Source organism: Motacilla alba, chromosome 8 (assembly GCF_015832195.1).
Source record: "Motacilla alba alba isolate MOTALB_02 chromosome 8, Motacilla_alba_V1.0_pri, whole genome shotgun sequence".
In the NCBI taxonomy this organism is placed as follows: domain Eukaryota; kingdom Metazoa; phylum Chordata; class Aves; order Passeriformes; family Motacillidae; genus Motacilla; species Motacilla alba.
In genome coordinates this window covers 13,071,721-13,088,018 of record NC_052023.1, presented here as the reverse complement: position 1 = coordinate 13,088,018, position 16,298 = coordinate 13,071,721, and the positions used below count along the sequence as shown (strand labels likewise).

The following is a 16,298-nucleotide window of genomic DNA, read 5'->3' as shown; positions in this document are numbered from 1 at the left end:
ATTAGATTTTGTGAATAATCTACTTTTTTATGTAGTTTTGAGTTCTTTTTGGGATAAGATGCAAGATCTTTCAAGTGTAACTCTAAGAAGCACTTTTAAAGTCAGAACTTGTGCTCCAGTGAGATATTTTTCAAGTAACATTTCTTTCCACTTTAGCTTCCACAGTAGTTTCACTTCATGATGGTTTTATGTTGATTTCATACTACATTTTTATGTAGTGGGAAAGGATATTTTTCATAAAGGGAATGCCCAAGACCTGCTGGAAAACATTTCTCCTCATCAATGTACTCATAGGATTCAGTAGTTTGTTCAGAAGTGTTATTTTAGGATGACCTTTACACATACCATATAATGGATTTTTTTTTTTATTTGATTGTAAAGATGCTATGATCAAGGGGCAAAATAAATACTGCCTTTTTCAGCCATAAAAAAAAAGAATGAAAGATGAAAGCGTCTTTTTAAAACAACATGAGAGCATGCAGAAGTAATGTCTGTGTTTGTAAACTACACATTTTTAAATTCACACATACAGCAAAGCTCTAGTGAAACATAAATAAAGATCAATTTTATACAGTTCAAATAGCAGCACACTATGAAAGCCACCCCTTTTCAGCCTAAAGAAGAGAGATAGTTATATTTAAGGGAATTTATACATTACAAATAGTTGCTCTTAAAAATGAGCAGTTGGGCATTCTGTGGTCATCAACATTTCTAACAAGGATGTTAAATCCTCCCATATTTTCTTTTGAGTAATTGGCATAATGTTCTGCAAATCTTTTCTAGGTAGCTTACAGGATTTGAATATTCAAATATTTTCAGCTGTATAAGCCACATAATTATGAAACTGTACAGTACAGTTATTTCTCAAGCAATTTGGCAACCCCTTTCTTACAAGAATTTACCTTCTGTTCTGTGTTATCAGAAACAGAAAAAGCTTTTTGCTTACCATTCTGGAAAAGATGGAATTCATCATTCTGCCATAAAGACCCTAGAAAGCAAAGAAAGTGTTATTAGTTATTATATTCTAATCTGCAGGGATTCTAACTGCCAAACAGTGCATCAGCATCAAAACAAAAAAATGAAAATACATGTTCAAATCATAGATCAATAGTTTAATGCAGTTCCAAATATGTATTATATGTACTTAGCAGGTTCTGGATTAGAAAAAAGCACAAGTTATTGTGCATATCTGTATTTAGAACTGCATGCCAGTTGGAATTTATCTGCATAGTGTTCACAAAATACAGACATAGGATCTTGGCATCCAACTTGTGACTATATTTTTAAAAAGAAAACCATGGGCTTGCTGTCACTCTGCTATGGAGTGGGAGAAAACATGAGCACAGAGGGTTATGATCAGAAGAGACAATTATCAATGACATGTTAAAGGCTTTCTTCCTAACTCATTGAGAAATTTGAATTAGTATTGAAAAAATTCCATTACTATTAAAATAATCAGCCTTTACATTTTGCTTCAGAATAATATGGCTCACAAGTTCTATGTTTGCAATGGTCAGACTGGGGTCCTGAGAGAGTACTGAGTACACCCCACACCTCATCAGCATGCTTTAACCATGGTGGGAAAATGAAAGCATGGATACTGGTTAACTTTCTTCACTTCCTTCTTTCCTATGATCCATTTCAGTCTGTTTTACAACTGACATCATGGCTATTCTGTTTTCTTTAGAAAGAAATTAATCACTGCTACCATTCCCTGTACCAAAGGCTGAGCAGAGAGGGAGTGATCACTTTCACTCAGTACGTACACAGAGCTGCTCTGTGATTTCATGTGCTATATGTACCAATTGTGATCTTTGACAATAAAAAGTTGACAGGATAATAGGCTAAATTCTGTGATCATTTCTCATACAGAATACAACTTTACTCCTGTTGAAATGGCCAGATTAGGTACAGAATCTGCCTCATATATAGTTTTCTGAGGTAAAACAGTTTTATGCCAAGAACACTTAAAACCCACTTATAATTCTTAACTGTCTTCACTGTTTGAGAAAATTAAATCTTTAGGTAAACATGCAAGGGAGAGAATTAAGAAATTTAATTAAATACTATGTTGAGAAAATGTTACTAGTACAGATGTAGAAGAGATGCAGTCACAAGCCACTTACAAAAAAAAAGTTGAGGTCTAAGTAGGACTATTATCTTTAAAGAGGAAAAGTAAAAACTCAAATAAATGATAAATCAATTCCAGGTTTTCACCATGACCACATGTACCACTGGATGAACTGTAGCTATTTAAAGGAAAGGGAGACTCCAGATAGAGAAGAATTCCACAGTAGAGTAAAGAAGTTATTTCCGTTCACGGAGTTTACCTTGGGCAAAAAGGGAGTTTCCAGGGTGTGCAGTGCTGCAGAAATTCAGACCTAATGTAGGTTGCATGCAGCACAAGAAACAGGGAGCCTGGCTAAAGCTCGTGTAAATTAGAACAGTCCCTGAGGGCTGCTCTATTTCTCATGAGGATTCATTGGCCTGTAGCAGCCCTGAATCTCAGCATCTACAGAGGCGGCTTAAAGCCACTTTTGGGCTTTCTTCAGTGGCTACACCTCCTTCAAAGTGCCTCACTTAGATGTAGCACGGGATATTTCTTTCGTGTCCTTTATAAAACACAGGAAAACAGGATCCCTCTCAGCCAAACAAACAATATTTCACATAAGCTCAAAATAAATCCTTTGAACATCTGTTTCAGTGGAGCCAAGTTCCCACAAAGCACTGGCTTCTGTGTGCTTCCCAGACACCTCTGCTCCTCAGCCCTCCGAGTTTGCAAACACGCTGTTTGAGTGAGCTATACATTTATCCACTGCCTGTTTGGGACTCTTACTAAAACAATCCATTCATTTCACCAAAGTAATAGATCCTTTTCCTCCACACAGCTTTTGAGTCACCTCGCCACAAAGCTGTGATTTTCTTTTTTCCAAAGCTATTTGTATACCAATAAAATGTCACTACTTCATAAATGAACAAAAGCTCTCGTTGACTTCAAAAGGAATTATATTCACAAATGATTTTGTCTCTCCTTCTTACCTGCTTAATAATTAAGATTCTAGAATGTAACTTACAGTGTTGTAAGATACGAACTGAAAATTGTGGGCCTGTCCCCACCTATCAGCCAGGTATGCAATCCACCAGGCTGACACATGAGTTGTTCAATACTTTCACACGAGTGTCCTCCTGAAGGCATTGCAGCAATGTTTGTGCTGAGACTTAAGTATATGTTTTAATGTTCTACTAAATCATAGTTTAAGTACTTAGATGGTTCCAGATGAGCAGAGCAGATGAAAGTAAGTAAGTTTAGTATGATGGCTAGTGTACAAACTCTCTGGACACAAACAGTTCTGATTAACAGGTTATTTGCTGCTATATAGAATACAGGATTATTTAAAGAAGTGAGCCAAGGCTTCTCCTGGATTTTGTTTTCATTGGCTGAAATAAGTAACTGTCTGGATAAATACATGATCACCCAGCCCTCAAATTTAAAGAAATGCTAAGAAGTCTTTGATCTTCTTTCTGAAAAAAAATCAGATTTGTCTATTTCAGTTATAACTGTTTCAATGCCTCTGGCACTAGCATTACAAATGTCAAAAAGAAAAAAAAAAAATCGGCCCTGTTGTTCCTGTTTGCTCAGTGCAGTTTCTGGAGCATTAAACAAAACTGCCCATTTCTGATCATGGGCTCCTGAAGAGGGCAGCACGTTCTAGATATTATTGAACTGTAAGCTCTGAGGTGCCAGCCTGGGCCTTACTGTACTGCATGCAGAGGAAGGGTGAATAAAACTTTCTGGATATTCCATGTACACGCTTCCCATAACACAACAAGTCAGCAAAAGTCCTAGGCTTTTGACCAAGGTCAAAACTGTATTTGATTATTAAAGAGAACATTCAAATTAGGTACCTGCAGCAAAGTATTTAAAAAGAGAGCAACAAAATACCAGCGAGGAGAACTTCCACAAGGAGTATGTTTTATCTTTAACACTGTAGATAACTTTTCCTATTGGCAGTGCATCGACTATCAAAACTACTAAAGGGGTTAGATTTAATTATCTCACTTTGCACATTTCATCTCAATTGCTATGGCAACATTCAGTTGCCTCAGCAGCAATGTACACTTTAATCAGATATTTCCTCACTCATTTCTCTGTGCACCACAGCAATGTAGTAAAATTTACAGCCAAACCCTGATGCATCTGATAACACCTCTTAGGAATTAATGGTTAGGTTTCCTCTGCCCCTCACCCATAGCCACAAATATTTCTAGAGAGTTTTGCACTCTGAAGACAAAAGCTTTAGGAGCTGAAAAGTGTGTGTGCTTCCCTACCACTTTTTCTTCCCCACTTCACTTGATATTATGTTGTCTTCTCCCACCATTCCCTTTTCCCAAGGCTTCTCCTGACTGGGAAATTCTTCCCATCAAGCAAAGGGCAGGTCTTCTGGTCCCTGCAGGAACTCTTTCAGGGCTGACAAAAGGAAACATAATAATTGGGCAGACAATATGGTTCCTCCCATATTCCACCCTGCCCTGAAAAGCTTTTTGTTGGATTACTCAGCCCTGATTAAATGCTTCGTCAGAGTACATCATAGTTCTTTAAAGTTCTTGGCCCAGAAACCAGGAACATGGGCTAAAATAAAAGTAATTAGAAGTGATGAGCAGATAGTAGGGACTCCTTATTGAAATGCAGACAGTAAAAAGAGTCAGGAAGCTAAAAGTACATGGGGATTACTAAATTCAGGTTATGGGAAATCTTGATATTTCTGACATAGAATATTGTCTGGTTTGCTAACATGTCACCATTAAGGTAAAGGGCAAACACAGATAAGTTCCTAATGCTGTCTAAGTGCCTATGGTGAAAAACATAGAAATGCATTAGAAGGATAGAATTTGTTTGGATTATAGTCAAACATTTAGGAAAGAGAGATAGGCATAAAGCATTAAAGCATAATTCCACATATTCATTGTCATTAGACAGTCAATTTTGCTTTTTTGCATTAAGGAAAGCATTCTATACTGCTTCTTGTTCTAGATGTATTTTTCATAGCTGTTCATCTGTTTGCATGTAAAAAAGTATCACAGCTCACTTTTTAATAAGGTCTCAGATTACTGCTGTTCTAAAGATTTTGGAAACCCTGGGTAAGTACAGAGTTCTCTTGGATCATTTTGTTCCAGAGAGGTATAAAGGAGTCAGAGTCAGAACCACTCCACATCTTGTCAATGATAACAAAGTCTGATCAACCTCCCTGACCATGCAACATGAAGTCACTTTCTACACTTTATGTCCATGTGAGCCATAGCAGATTTTCTAGAGGCTTCATAACTCAACATACCAAAAAATATAAAGTGTTGATTTAATAGGAAAATGGAGGAAAAGCTGTGCACATTGTGCTTTCCACTCATGACAAAGATCTGCTCATAAATTACAAGGAAGCTCACTTTATATGGGATGTTTATTATGGATCTGGGGAGACTTTTCCCACTCAGGTACCAAAGCCTAACATTTGTGGGTCTATGTCATATGACAGCACTGTCTCACAATCTTCCAGCAAAGTTGTTATTTTCTCAGTATTCTGATAAAAAAGCTAAAAGTTACAGAATCTACAATGCTTTTTCACAGCATGACTTCTAGAGATGTACATATATGGTCTTTGAAATTAATAGGTCTAACCTTATAAATAAAAACTATTCCAGTTTACAGGACTGCTCTCACTAGTTTAAAATAAGTATCTCCTTGCAACTTTGTATAAGTAATATGAACTTTATATATAACTATACTCAATATATAACAAACAACACTGTACCATAGGGGATGCAAAGAACTTTTAAAGTCCAGTTTTTGAAATTGTATTTTAAAAGAAAAAAATTTAAAAAGTCCAAAACTCTAAACCTAAAATTTTTGATATCTATGAATAAGTAAAGAGTACAAAATGTTTGTATTATAATTTCTTCCACTTGATTGTTGATTCATGTAACTTTGGAAGAGCTATGCTGATTTCCACAGCTGAGAATCTGTTACATAGTCTTTATAATAATAATATGTTTTTTTGCTGAAATTATCTATGTCATACAATTGGATATCTAGGCCAAACAATAAATTCCTTGTTTGAATGCTTTATAAACAGGAAAATTTGTAAAAGATTGTCGTGGTTTAGAAATGGTGCTCTCCAATTTGGTGTTCCCACTAAACCCACCTGAGCCTTCCCCTCTCCTCTCCAAATGGAGGCACAAAAGGCAAAGAACATGCATTGAGATAAGAACAATTTACTGGAAATGGCAATGAGATAAGAAAATGAACAGTAGCAGTAATATTAATGACAAAAGTGTACAAAAAAGAGAGCGACGTACATGCAAACATGCTCACGGAGGAGCTTGTGACCTGACCTGCAGCCACACCACCCTGCAAGCCCTTCCCCTCCTTCTGGGAAAGAGATTCCTTTCCCCAAAGCCCTGGAAATGATGTGGGGTGGTATGGAATAACCTCCTTGTCCTGGCCATGCCCTTCCTGGCTACTGCAAAAAATTAACCCTGCTCTAGCTGGAACTAGGACAAAGATATCGCAAAAACCCTCACAGAACAGTGTCATGTCATTAAAAGACATTTTTTGTACCTTGTGTGATTTTGCGGTAAATGTGTAAGAATTCCAGTTTTGGAACATATTTCCCTATCCTTTTGATTGTTTTCTAGGATTGTATGAAAGATGTACCCAACAAATTTTAGCAAAAAGTTACCTATACAAAAAGCAGACTTGCTAAAGTACTTTAAACTTTATTAAGCTCTTTACCTGTTTGTGTTTATGTGAAATAATCAATAATAAAACATTTTCAAATCAGTTTTGAGTGCGGATGAAATTTCCACAGGGTACAGTAGAGTTCAATACAATATAATCTCTAAACTAAGGCACATCACACAGTTCTGTAGGGATACACAGCTCTCACTAGGTTTCTTATCAGCAGTTTACAAATTTTTGCTGTGGGTTGCCTCTACTCTTCAATAATAGTTTGTTTCCTTCCCCCCTTTGATTCATTCTCTAAGTATATTTTTCTTCAGTCTGTTTTAACCTAACCCCACCCCCTCTCTCATTCTGAGTATAATAAACTACATTCTTCATAACTTAAAAACTCTCCTGTTTCCCTCCAGCACAAGCACAGCTCCTGGCAGCCTCCCACTGCCCAGCAGTTGTCCCTCCCTCTTCTCCAAGAGCTGCTGTGATCCAGGTATTCATCACAGAGTATCTTCCTGGTCGACCAAATAAAATATTTTCTTAGGAGAAGTGCCTGCTTTCCTTGAGCCTGGCTCTTTGCAGCCTAAAAATTTGTCTTCAAGAAGAGGACATGGAGTGTGGCACCTGTAGCTGCTGCAGGTCCATTTCTCATATGTGTGCCGAAGAGGGAGGAATTTGTGTGACAGAGAGACAAGGCAGGATTACAGGAAAATTCAAAAACTGAGTAAAACTCTGAATACTTTTATGTTCTTTTGTAATTTCCACTTCCAGGTGCTCAACAAATTCTCCTTCCTCTCCCTGGGGTAAAGACTCTTTGCTTGGTATATTGCTTGAGCATTTTCTGCTCACTTCTCTAGTCACTTAGTTTCAACTCTACTTGAGTTTAAACACCCTTTCTGGAAAGCCCAATCAGTGTTTATGCAAGTGACCATATTATTTTTTTTAAAGTTGAACCAAGCTAGAGACTGGAACCACTCCAAGGGAGGCACTGCCCAGTTTTTGTGTATGTTATGCACACACACACAATATGTACATGTATACACAGAATTTTTGTATGCTCTTACTGTAGCACTAATACTCCCTGAAGGTATTATTATGTTGTAAGACAAATTAAAATTAAACAAGAGGTAAAAGTGCACATGAACTGAAAACTGTTAAAAAATGCCTACAGGCAAGACAGAAGCGAACAGCAGGAATTTATCCAGCTATGGGTGCCTTGGAGTTCCTCTGGGCCAAGTGACTGTGCTCCCATTTCTGCTGCAGGAAATGCGATTAAAAAAAAACAAACCAAAAAACAAAAAACAAACCAAAACATGTAGGTGTTGAGAATTTCAAGCAAAATGACATGAATATTTTTTCTGCTTCTAAGATAAAAATTAAAGAATTTCTTTTAAAGTCATTAAGCTACCGGACTGAATGCAGAGGGATGGAGGGAATATGTAACAGAAGAGCCCAGAAAGAGAGAGATACCCAGGTCAGAAATGTGATAGCAGGTAGGTTTGCTGACAAGCACATCTCATAAAATCTGCTATCAGTGGAGTATGTGAGATCAGCTTTGAGAACATTTGTAAAAAAATCTGTCCAGATAGAGTATTTCTAAAGCTAAGTGCAAGAGGGTTTTTTTGGACTGGCAGATGCAATGAGACCCTATAAAGGGTACCTGAGATGTGCAGAACTGACATGGCCAAAGTTCTGCATATTGAGATCAAAAATAGAAACATAAACAACTATAGTGGTAGTAGCATGTGTTAAATGTGTACTAAATTTGGATTTGAAAAGCACATTTTATCCAGGTGCAAATGGGTGCACTCATTAGAGGTGAAGGTGATCAAACTGAATGATTCTTTATCTTCGTAAGGAAAATTGTTAGGTTTACTACTTCCCTTCATTCAAACCTTAAAACAATGTATCTCACAGTGAAAAAATTAGCTGTGCAAATTATTACATATTATGCACTGAGAAATAGAAATGACATGGCTCAGTATCACAGTCACATAATGAAATAAGGAACTGTACTCCAACCAGTTAATTCAGTTATTTTCATGACAGTGTTATCCAACGGTTATCACCACGACAATGCAATGTTGACTTAGAAGTGTTCAAAAATGAAAGAGCATTTGGACATGGAGACAAGGATATTAAGCCATGGTAGGAAGGAAGATTAGGAATGTAATTCTGTCTCGTTTTTACAATACTGTAATCCCAATGGTACCACTGGAAGTGCTCCCAATTTCCACCAGGACAAAAGAAAGCATGTCTTCCTCTGATTCTTTGTACTTGGAAGCTATATCTTAATATATTTATAGTCCAGCTGGTATATAATGAAAGGAAATATGTGAAAATGAAAAAAAAAAGTATTAATGCATGCATCAGAATAACACAACAAATAGGATGTAGCTTTTCTCCTGGTGAAAATATAAATTATTCTTCTTTTCTGCTTTGAGCATTTTGACTCCAAGTGCAGTCTTATAATCTAATTGGTATTATAGAATCATATAATGTTTATACTGGAAAAGATCCTCAAGATCATTGAGTCAAACCATTCGCCTCATGCTGCCAAGTTCACCACTAAACCACGTTCCTAAGTACCACATATACATGCTTTTTTAACTGCCTCCAGGGATGGTGACTCAGCCACTTCCCTGGGAAGCCTGTTCCAATGCCTGACCACCCTTTCAGTGAAGAAACTCTAAACTTCCCCTGGTGCAATTGGAGGCCATTTCCTCTTGTCCTGTTGCTTGGTACTTGTCAGAAGACACTGACCCACACACATCTACAACCCCTTTCAGATAGCTGTAGCATGGTCAGGTCACCCCCGAGACTCCCTTTCTCCAGGCTAAACACTCCCATCTCCATCAGCCTCTTCTCGTAAGACTTCTCTTCTAGCTCCATTGCCCTTCTCTGGACTCACTTCAGCCCCTCAATGTCTTTCTTGTCATGAGGGGCCCAGAACCAGACACAGCACTCGAGGTGGGGTCCCACCATTGCTGAGCACAGGGGACAATCCCTGCCCTGGTCCTGCTGGCCGCACCATTGCTGACACAGGCCAGGAGGCCATTGGCCTTCTTGGCCACCTGGGCACAGCTGGCTCATGTTCAGCTGCTGCCAACCAGCGTCCCCAGGTCCTTCTCCACTGGGCAGCTTTCCAGACATGCTGTCCCAAGGCTGTTGTGCTGCATGGGGTTGTTGTGACCCAAATGCAGGACTGGCACTGATCTTTGCTGAACCTAACACCATTAGCCTCAGCCCATCGATCCAGCTCATCCAGATCCCTCTGCAGAGCCTTCCTGCCCTCCAGCAGATTGACAGCCGCACAATTTGGTGGTGTCTGCAAACTGCCTGAGGGTGCCCTCCATCCTCTAGTTCAGATCATCTGTGAAGATAATAAACAGAACTGTCTCCAACTCTGAGCCTTGGGGAACTCCACTAGTGACCAGCCACCAAATGGGTGTAGCTTTGTTCACCACCTAGGCCTAGCCATCCAACCAGTTTTTAATCCGGAGGAAGAGTGCATCCATCCACACCATAGGAAGGCAGTTTATTCAGGAAAATACTGTGGGGAAACTGTCAGAGGATTTACTAAAGTCTAGGCAGAAAACATTCACAGCCTTTCTCTCATCCATGAAGCAGGTTACCGTGTCACAGAAGGAGATCAGGTTGGTCCAGCAGGAGATCAGGTTGGTCCAGCCTTTCATAAACCCATGTTGGCTGGGCCTGATGCCCTGACTGTCCTGCACCGGCTGTCTGATGGCACTAAACACGATCTGCTCCATCACCTTCCCCAGCACTGAGGTCAGACTGACAGACCTGTAGTTCCCTGGATTCTCCTTTCCAGCCATTTGTGTTGTATTTGCTAAGTTCTTGTCAATTGGGACCTCTTAGGTTAGCCATGACTGGTGGCTGGACAGAAAGTGGCTTGGTCAGCACTTTCACCACTTCATGAATATTAAATGCAAGTAGCTGAGATTCATATATATTTTCTATATGAAACTAAACAATTTGTATATATGAAACTATTTTTCCTTCAGAACAGAGCTCTGTGAAACAAATCTAATCTTAAATTAAACAATACCCTCAAAGACTTCTGCCTTTATAGGGTGCTTCCATGCTTAAAAGCACCAATGAAAAATGTACGGGTTTTGCTCAACAGACCTGCTCTTTGGACTAAATCCAGATTTCTAGTTATTGGGAGAGACTTTTACTTCTGGATCAGGCCCCTTGTGTATATCCACATTCATGTATGATTACTTTAGTGGAAAAAGTGGTTTTATTCCCATTTATGATGGAGTGAACTGAATTATCTTTTGGCATTACTTACTGTATCAACAATGAAATTTATGCAATCGCAGTGCATTTAAATTCTGTACTATAATAAAGCCACATTATCCCGATGAAGGGTAGCAGAAAAACTGCTAATGTTTAACTGGGAGCATCTTTAGTAATAATAAGATGCATGAGAGAAGGAACCTAGCCTGGTCTTTTGCAGACCATTTGAGTTTTCCAAGTTTTGCAGTTAAAAGCTGTAAAATATATTTTTATTAGTGAACTGAGAAAATTAGATAAATCCTGTGAGACTTAAAGCATGTGGAAATCTATTCTGCCATTCTAACAAAGTAATTTTTCATGATGCAACTGCGCTGAAATAGTTCCTTTTGTGAAACAATTCAATTGTTAAAGTATTTTTGAGTATGAGTAAAATGCATTTAGTAAAACTCACTTATACCCTTTCTATAGTGCTGTTTTCTTTGGCAAAATTTGGCATATACTGCATGTTGGTATTTTATTTATTACATGCAATATTTTTAAAAAACAGGGTGTAAAAACTAAGGCTCATGTACATGTGTATACTATAGGTGAGACAGCCAAGGGTGCATGGAGAAACTAGACCTCTGGCATTTATTGAAATTCCATGGAAGGTAGGCTTCCCAGACTATGTAGAGAACAGAATTTCTCAGCATTTCTTCAGGTATGCACCTTAAAGTAAAAATTCTATGTGATCAAGTACTGTGCACATAGGATTGAGTTTTAGAATTTCCTGAATAGCTTTTACGAGGAGGGCTCGTGCCTCTGTCTTTCTCCTCCCTTTGCTGTTCATGTCCTGCTTTCCATTTTCCACTCCCTGCTTCTTAAAGCCTCCCCAGCAACCTGCTGGACTTATCAGGAGCCGGGGTCAGGGTGGTGATCAATGGCTCGGCTGTTGAGCATTCAGCCATTGATCACACTGAATAGATTCACAGATCTCAGCCATGCCATCACCAGCAGCTGCTTCGACTTTGCCTGCCAACTTTCTGTCACCTCGAGGATTCAATGAGGTTCAGAGGCAGTGTGAGAAGGTTATATAATTCTGTCAAGAGATCATGTCTTTGACTTTTTTTCATCTCTTAGACCTACATGTCTACCCTTTGGGGGTCTATCACAGGCTGAGAAGTTCCAATATATTACATACCATAACACAGCAGTATAAAGAGTGCTATATAAAATGTATAAATGCCCTTCCTTTGAAGAGAATAGCAGGAGCTTTCACTCCTTTCTTTCATTAAAAGAACATTACCTAATGCTGAAGAGAAACCACAGCTGTATTCATATATGTATGCACATGCTTTGCTGGTAATTTGAAACACATTGTCAGATATTATCATATCTAGTGTTCCCTCTCTCACTTATATTTAAATATTCTATGCCTAATGTGTAAGAGCAAAAAGTTAACTTTAATCGTTTGGATAAAATATTTACAGTTTAGCAACTTTACTGCGAAAGCAAAGTATATTTCACCAAGCCATTAAAAAGACACTGGGAACTCAAACGCTGCTTTCTCATCTAAAAACTCGTCATGCAGTGTAGCTGACCTGGTTTTGCTCCATTTTTCCTGTTTACTTAGTGCAGGTAGTTTGTGCTCTTGCTCACATACACTGAAGCACAAAGCTGCCACACTTCTGGATGTTGCCACTTCCCAGCCTTGCACCCTGCCCTCCACTGGAAGATCTCAATCCATCTCCAGTCCCCAAGACCAGGGCAAAGGCTATTCACGGGCAGTTTAAATTAGCAGGCGGTGTGAACGTGGGTGGCTCAAGCACACACACATGCTCCCCTCTCTCGTCCCTGTAGGCTGACAGGAATTTCCAGCAGAACTGTAAGATGGACAGCTGTGAGCATGAATATCTGAAATCATGGCAAGGACATCTGGCAGAGCTTGTCTGTCACAGCCCGTGGCTGAAAGGCTGGTTGGCAGGGTGGGCTCTGCAGGCAGGGGTCTGCTGGAGAGAGGTGCTGGAAAGCTCAGCCCTACAAATCCTCCCCAAACAACTGGCAGCAAGGAATGAAAATAACCACAATGCACAGAACAATGCTGTAGCAAAGTCAGATTTCCAAGTTTAAAACAGTGCTGAAATGATTCACAGGAGTCAGTCTGGCTGAATGCTCTGGGCTGAGTTCCTGTAAGAGGAAAGGATGTGAGGGGGGGAATATGAAAGTATTCATGATTAATAATGATGGCTATGATGGTAACATTATCTGGTCTTCTGAATGATGCTTCCAAACATTCAAAGAGGGAAAAAAAATTCTAGATATTTTCTTGGAATTAGAAAAAAATCCTTCCATATTAAAAAAAATCTTTAATTTTTTTTAATTTTGAAAAAAATTCAAATCGACAGTGTCCCTTTTAATGATTTAAGACATTTTTAAAGCTTTATGAAATCTCCCTGTTAAATGAGGCTACTGCTTTAACACATTCAAAGATATCTATGCAGCTTGAACATGGACTCAAAATCCAGGAAAACAGGCTATATTCTGTTATACAAATGCAGTTCCAGGGGTTTAATGAATCCAGACAATTTACCAATAAACATAGTACATAAATTAAGTTGATTTACTATGCAATCTGCAATTTAAAAGCTTCCTATTCTACCATCTTGCCATTTTTATAGTTTATCATAATAAAAAATGAAAAGAAAGTGATATCAGTCAACATTACAGGATTCCATATTAGCTTTTCACATAAACCAGGTGCAAGCAATTAAGAATATGCTTCCTGTATTTTTAAAAAGCTTTTTGTCTATTTTCTTTTATCCATTCAGTTAAAAAGAAAAGAAATATCCAGAGCTACTCTGTACAGTTTGGGATTTTTGCTGCCTGTCTTGGCTATTCAGATGCATCAGCTCTCTTCCTGAGTACTTGGTGTCTTGTAAGGCCCATTTGAGTTCACATTACAAGAGATAAAATTTTCATAACAAGTTACGGGAGTGATACTTCTAACAAAACTAATTTAAATTGAAATTAACTCTAATGCAAACACATCTTTCCATGTTAGGTTTGGTATACCCATTTCAAGCCCATTTCATAGCAAAATCCATCACTTGGACTGAAACTAAACTGACACTGTCACTTTAAATCACAACTCTGTATTTCAGCAATTGGCATCTCATGAAGTGGTTGTGCCACTTGCAAAATATTTAAGGACAATACTAAACAGTATCGACAACCTTTCCAATGTTATTAAAAAAAATAGGTTTTCTATCTCTCTAATTTCTTTGCCTCTTCAAATACTGTTAACATTCTTTTTCACACATCCTAGTTTCTCCTCTTTCAATTTTAATTATTTTTTTTCTTTCTAAATTAATCCTTTGTTTAAATTGCTACTTCTGAGGGGGGAAAAAAAAGAGTTGTACAACAAACAGCTGAATATTTGGCAGTTTGCTTTGGGTCTTTTCATGTTCCTTCTCAGAGGCCAGATCTGACAAGGTGCTGAGCATCAGGCAACTCACTAAAAGTTGAGGGTGCTGAGAATAGCTCAGAAGAGCCTAGCATATTGCAGGATCATGCCTTGCACAGCAAGTTCTCCAAGTGATGACTATTTATGTTTCACTGAATAGACTTAGCATAAATTTTAACAACTCTGATATGACTGGGATTTTTTTTAATGGGCAAAGGGAAGGCATTTTTCATGACCATATCACTCAGCACTTTGAGAATGACATGTACAGCAATGCCACCCAAAATGTCTGGCAAAGAACCAGATGTCATAGTAACAAACACACAAATACTGGAATACATTAGAGGCAGTTGCAAGGTGTGTAAGCTCTTCAGTGCTGAGAAGGCAGCCAGATCACTTTAAGTCCTGCCTTAATCAAATAATAGTACAAAACAAACTTACACACAAAAACCAAGCAACCACAAGGATGACCCTCAAAGTACCAGACACTTTGTACTATTCAGCTGGGTTGTATTTCTTATGTTACAGATACAGCATTTAGTAATAATCTAAATATGCATGCTAACTAAAAAGAAAATTAAATCTTTTTTAAAAAAAATGTAATTTTAGCATAAAATTCTCACAGTTTTTCAATCTATTATACAGCCAGTATATATTTGCTGTTTCTCCATTTCTTGCAGATGAGCACTTACAATTTCTTTCACAGACACAGCAAAGAGCCACAGAGGCTGCAGCTGGACCCAAGTAGCACCTGTAACATTCCAGTCTGAACTGTGCAGGACATGGTGCTGGGAGGCCATCGCTGCCCTTCTGCCAGCTGCCTTACCCAGACAAGGCTGTAGCAACCCTGGGAGACTGCTCTCACTTACACAGGGTTGTGTGACATGATCTGTCACTGCAGGACAGAAACACACAGCTCACAGTTACCTTGGGTTAACTTTAGCAAAGGCTGACTGAAATCTTTGTTCTTAAAAGCTGCAAAAATCTCCCCAGGATTTTGATATAAGAAAACTATAGATCCCCGATATAAGAAAACTATGGTTAAGTGTTGGTAGTCACAACGGTCCCTGTCCCAAGTTATTACTTAACTCTTGGATGCTGTGCTACTTTTCTACTCAAATGTGTGCAGCCGGTTTTTACGCACTATACCTATACATATCACACAACCACGGAACCATAGCCTCAAAGGATGGTTAGGGTTGGAAGGGACCTTAAAGACCATTTAGTTCCAGCACCCTTGCATGGGTGTGGACACCTTCCTCTAGACCAGGTTGCTCAGAGCTCCACCCAGCCTGGCCTTCCAGGCATAGGGCATCCACAAGTTTTCTGGGCATCCTATTCCCCTGCCTCACCAGCCTCACAGTAAACATTGATATAACACAGTGGTTTATGTCTGCACATTACGCTTTAGCTATACAATAACTTCTGAAAATACAGAACCTTTCATTATGAATAATCCACCCAAATTAAAATCATACCCTCTTTGTGAAACCTGAATCAAACGGCCCCGCCTGATAATAAAACTATCAATACAGACTAAGATATATTGCCAAAGAAGTGGGCCTATGGACATTATGGAAAGCTTGGAAAGCTGAAAAATTTTGCATATGAAATGGGGTTTGAGGTGTGGAGCTGAAAAAATTTGTATATTAAATGGGGTTTGAGGTGTGGTTTGTCTAATATATAAATAGCACTGCCTTTGTTTTTGTTAAATTCATGTGAACATCCTTTAAAAACATTTAAAAATCATACTTAACAGCGTCCATTTGCTTCATCCACCAGGTCCACAGCAAAGTCCACAGACCAGAAACAGTGCTGTAAAGCTCCCCCTGAATACCAGAAATCAGGGGTGTTTCCAGGGAGCTC

At 38.7% G+C, this 16,298-nt stretch overlaps 1 protein-coding gene across 30 annotated transcripts in view; it reads right to left on the bottom strand.

Annotated features, from left to right (window-relative positions):
- ADGRL2 (adhesion G protein-coupled receptor L2) overlaps positions 1-16,298 on the bottom strand; it is a 388,299-nt gene that overhangs the window by 176,313 nt on the left and 195,688 nt on the right. For all 30 annotated transcript variants that reach the window (XM_038143904.1, XM_038143888.1, XM_038143903.1 and 27 more), the window contains one exon: positions 947-988. The gene's annotated coding sequence lies outside the window, so the exon portion shown is untranslated. The remainder of the gene's footprint in view (positions 1-946; positions 989-16,298) is intronic.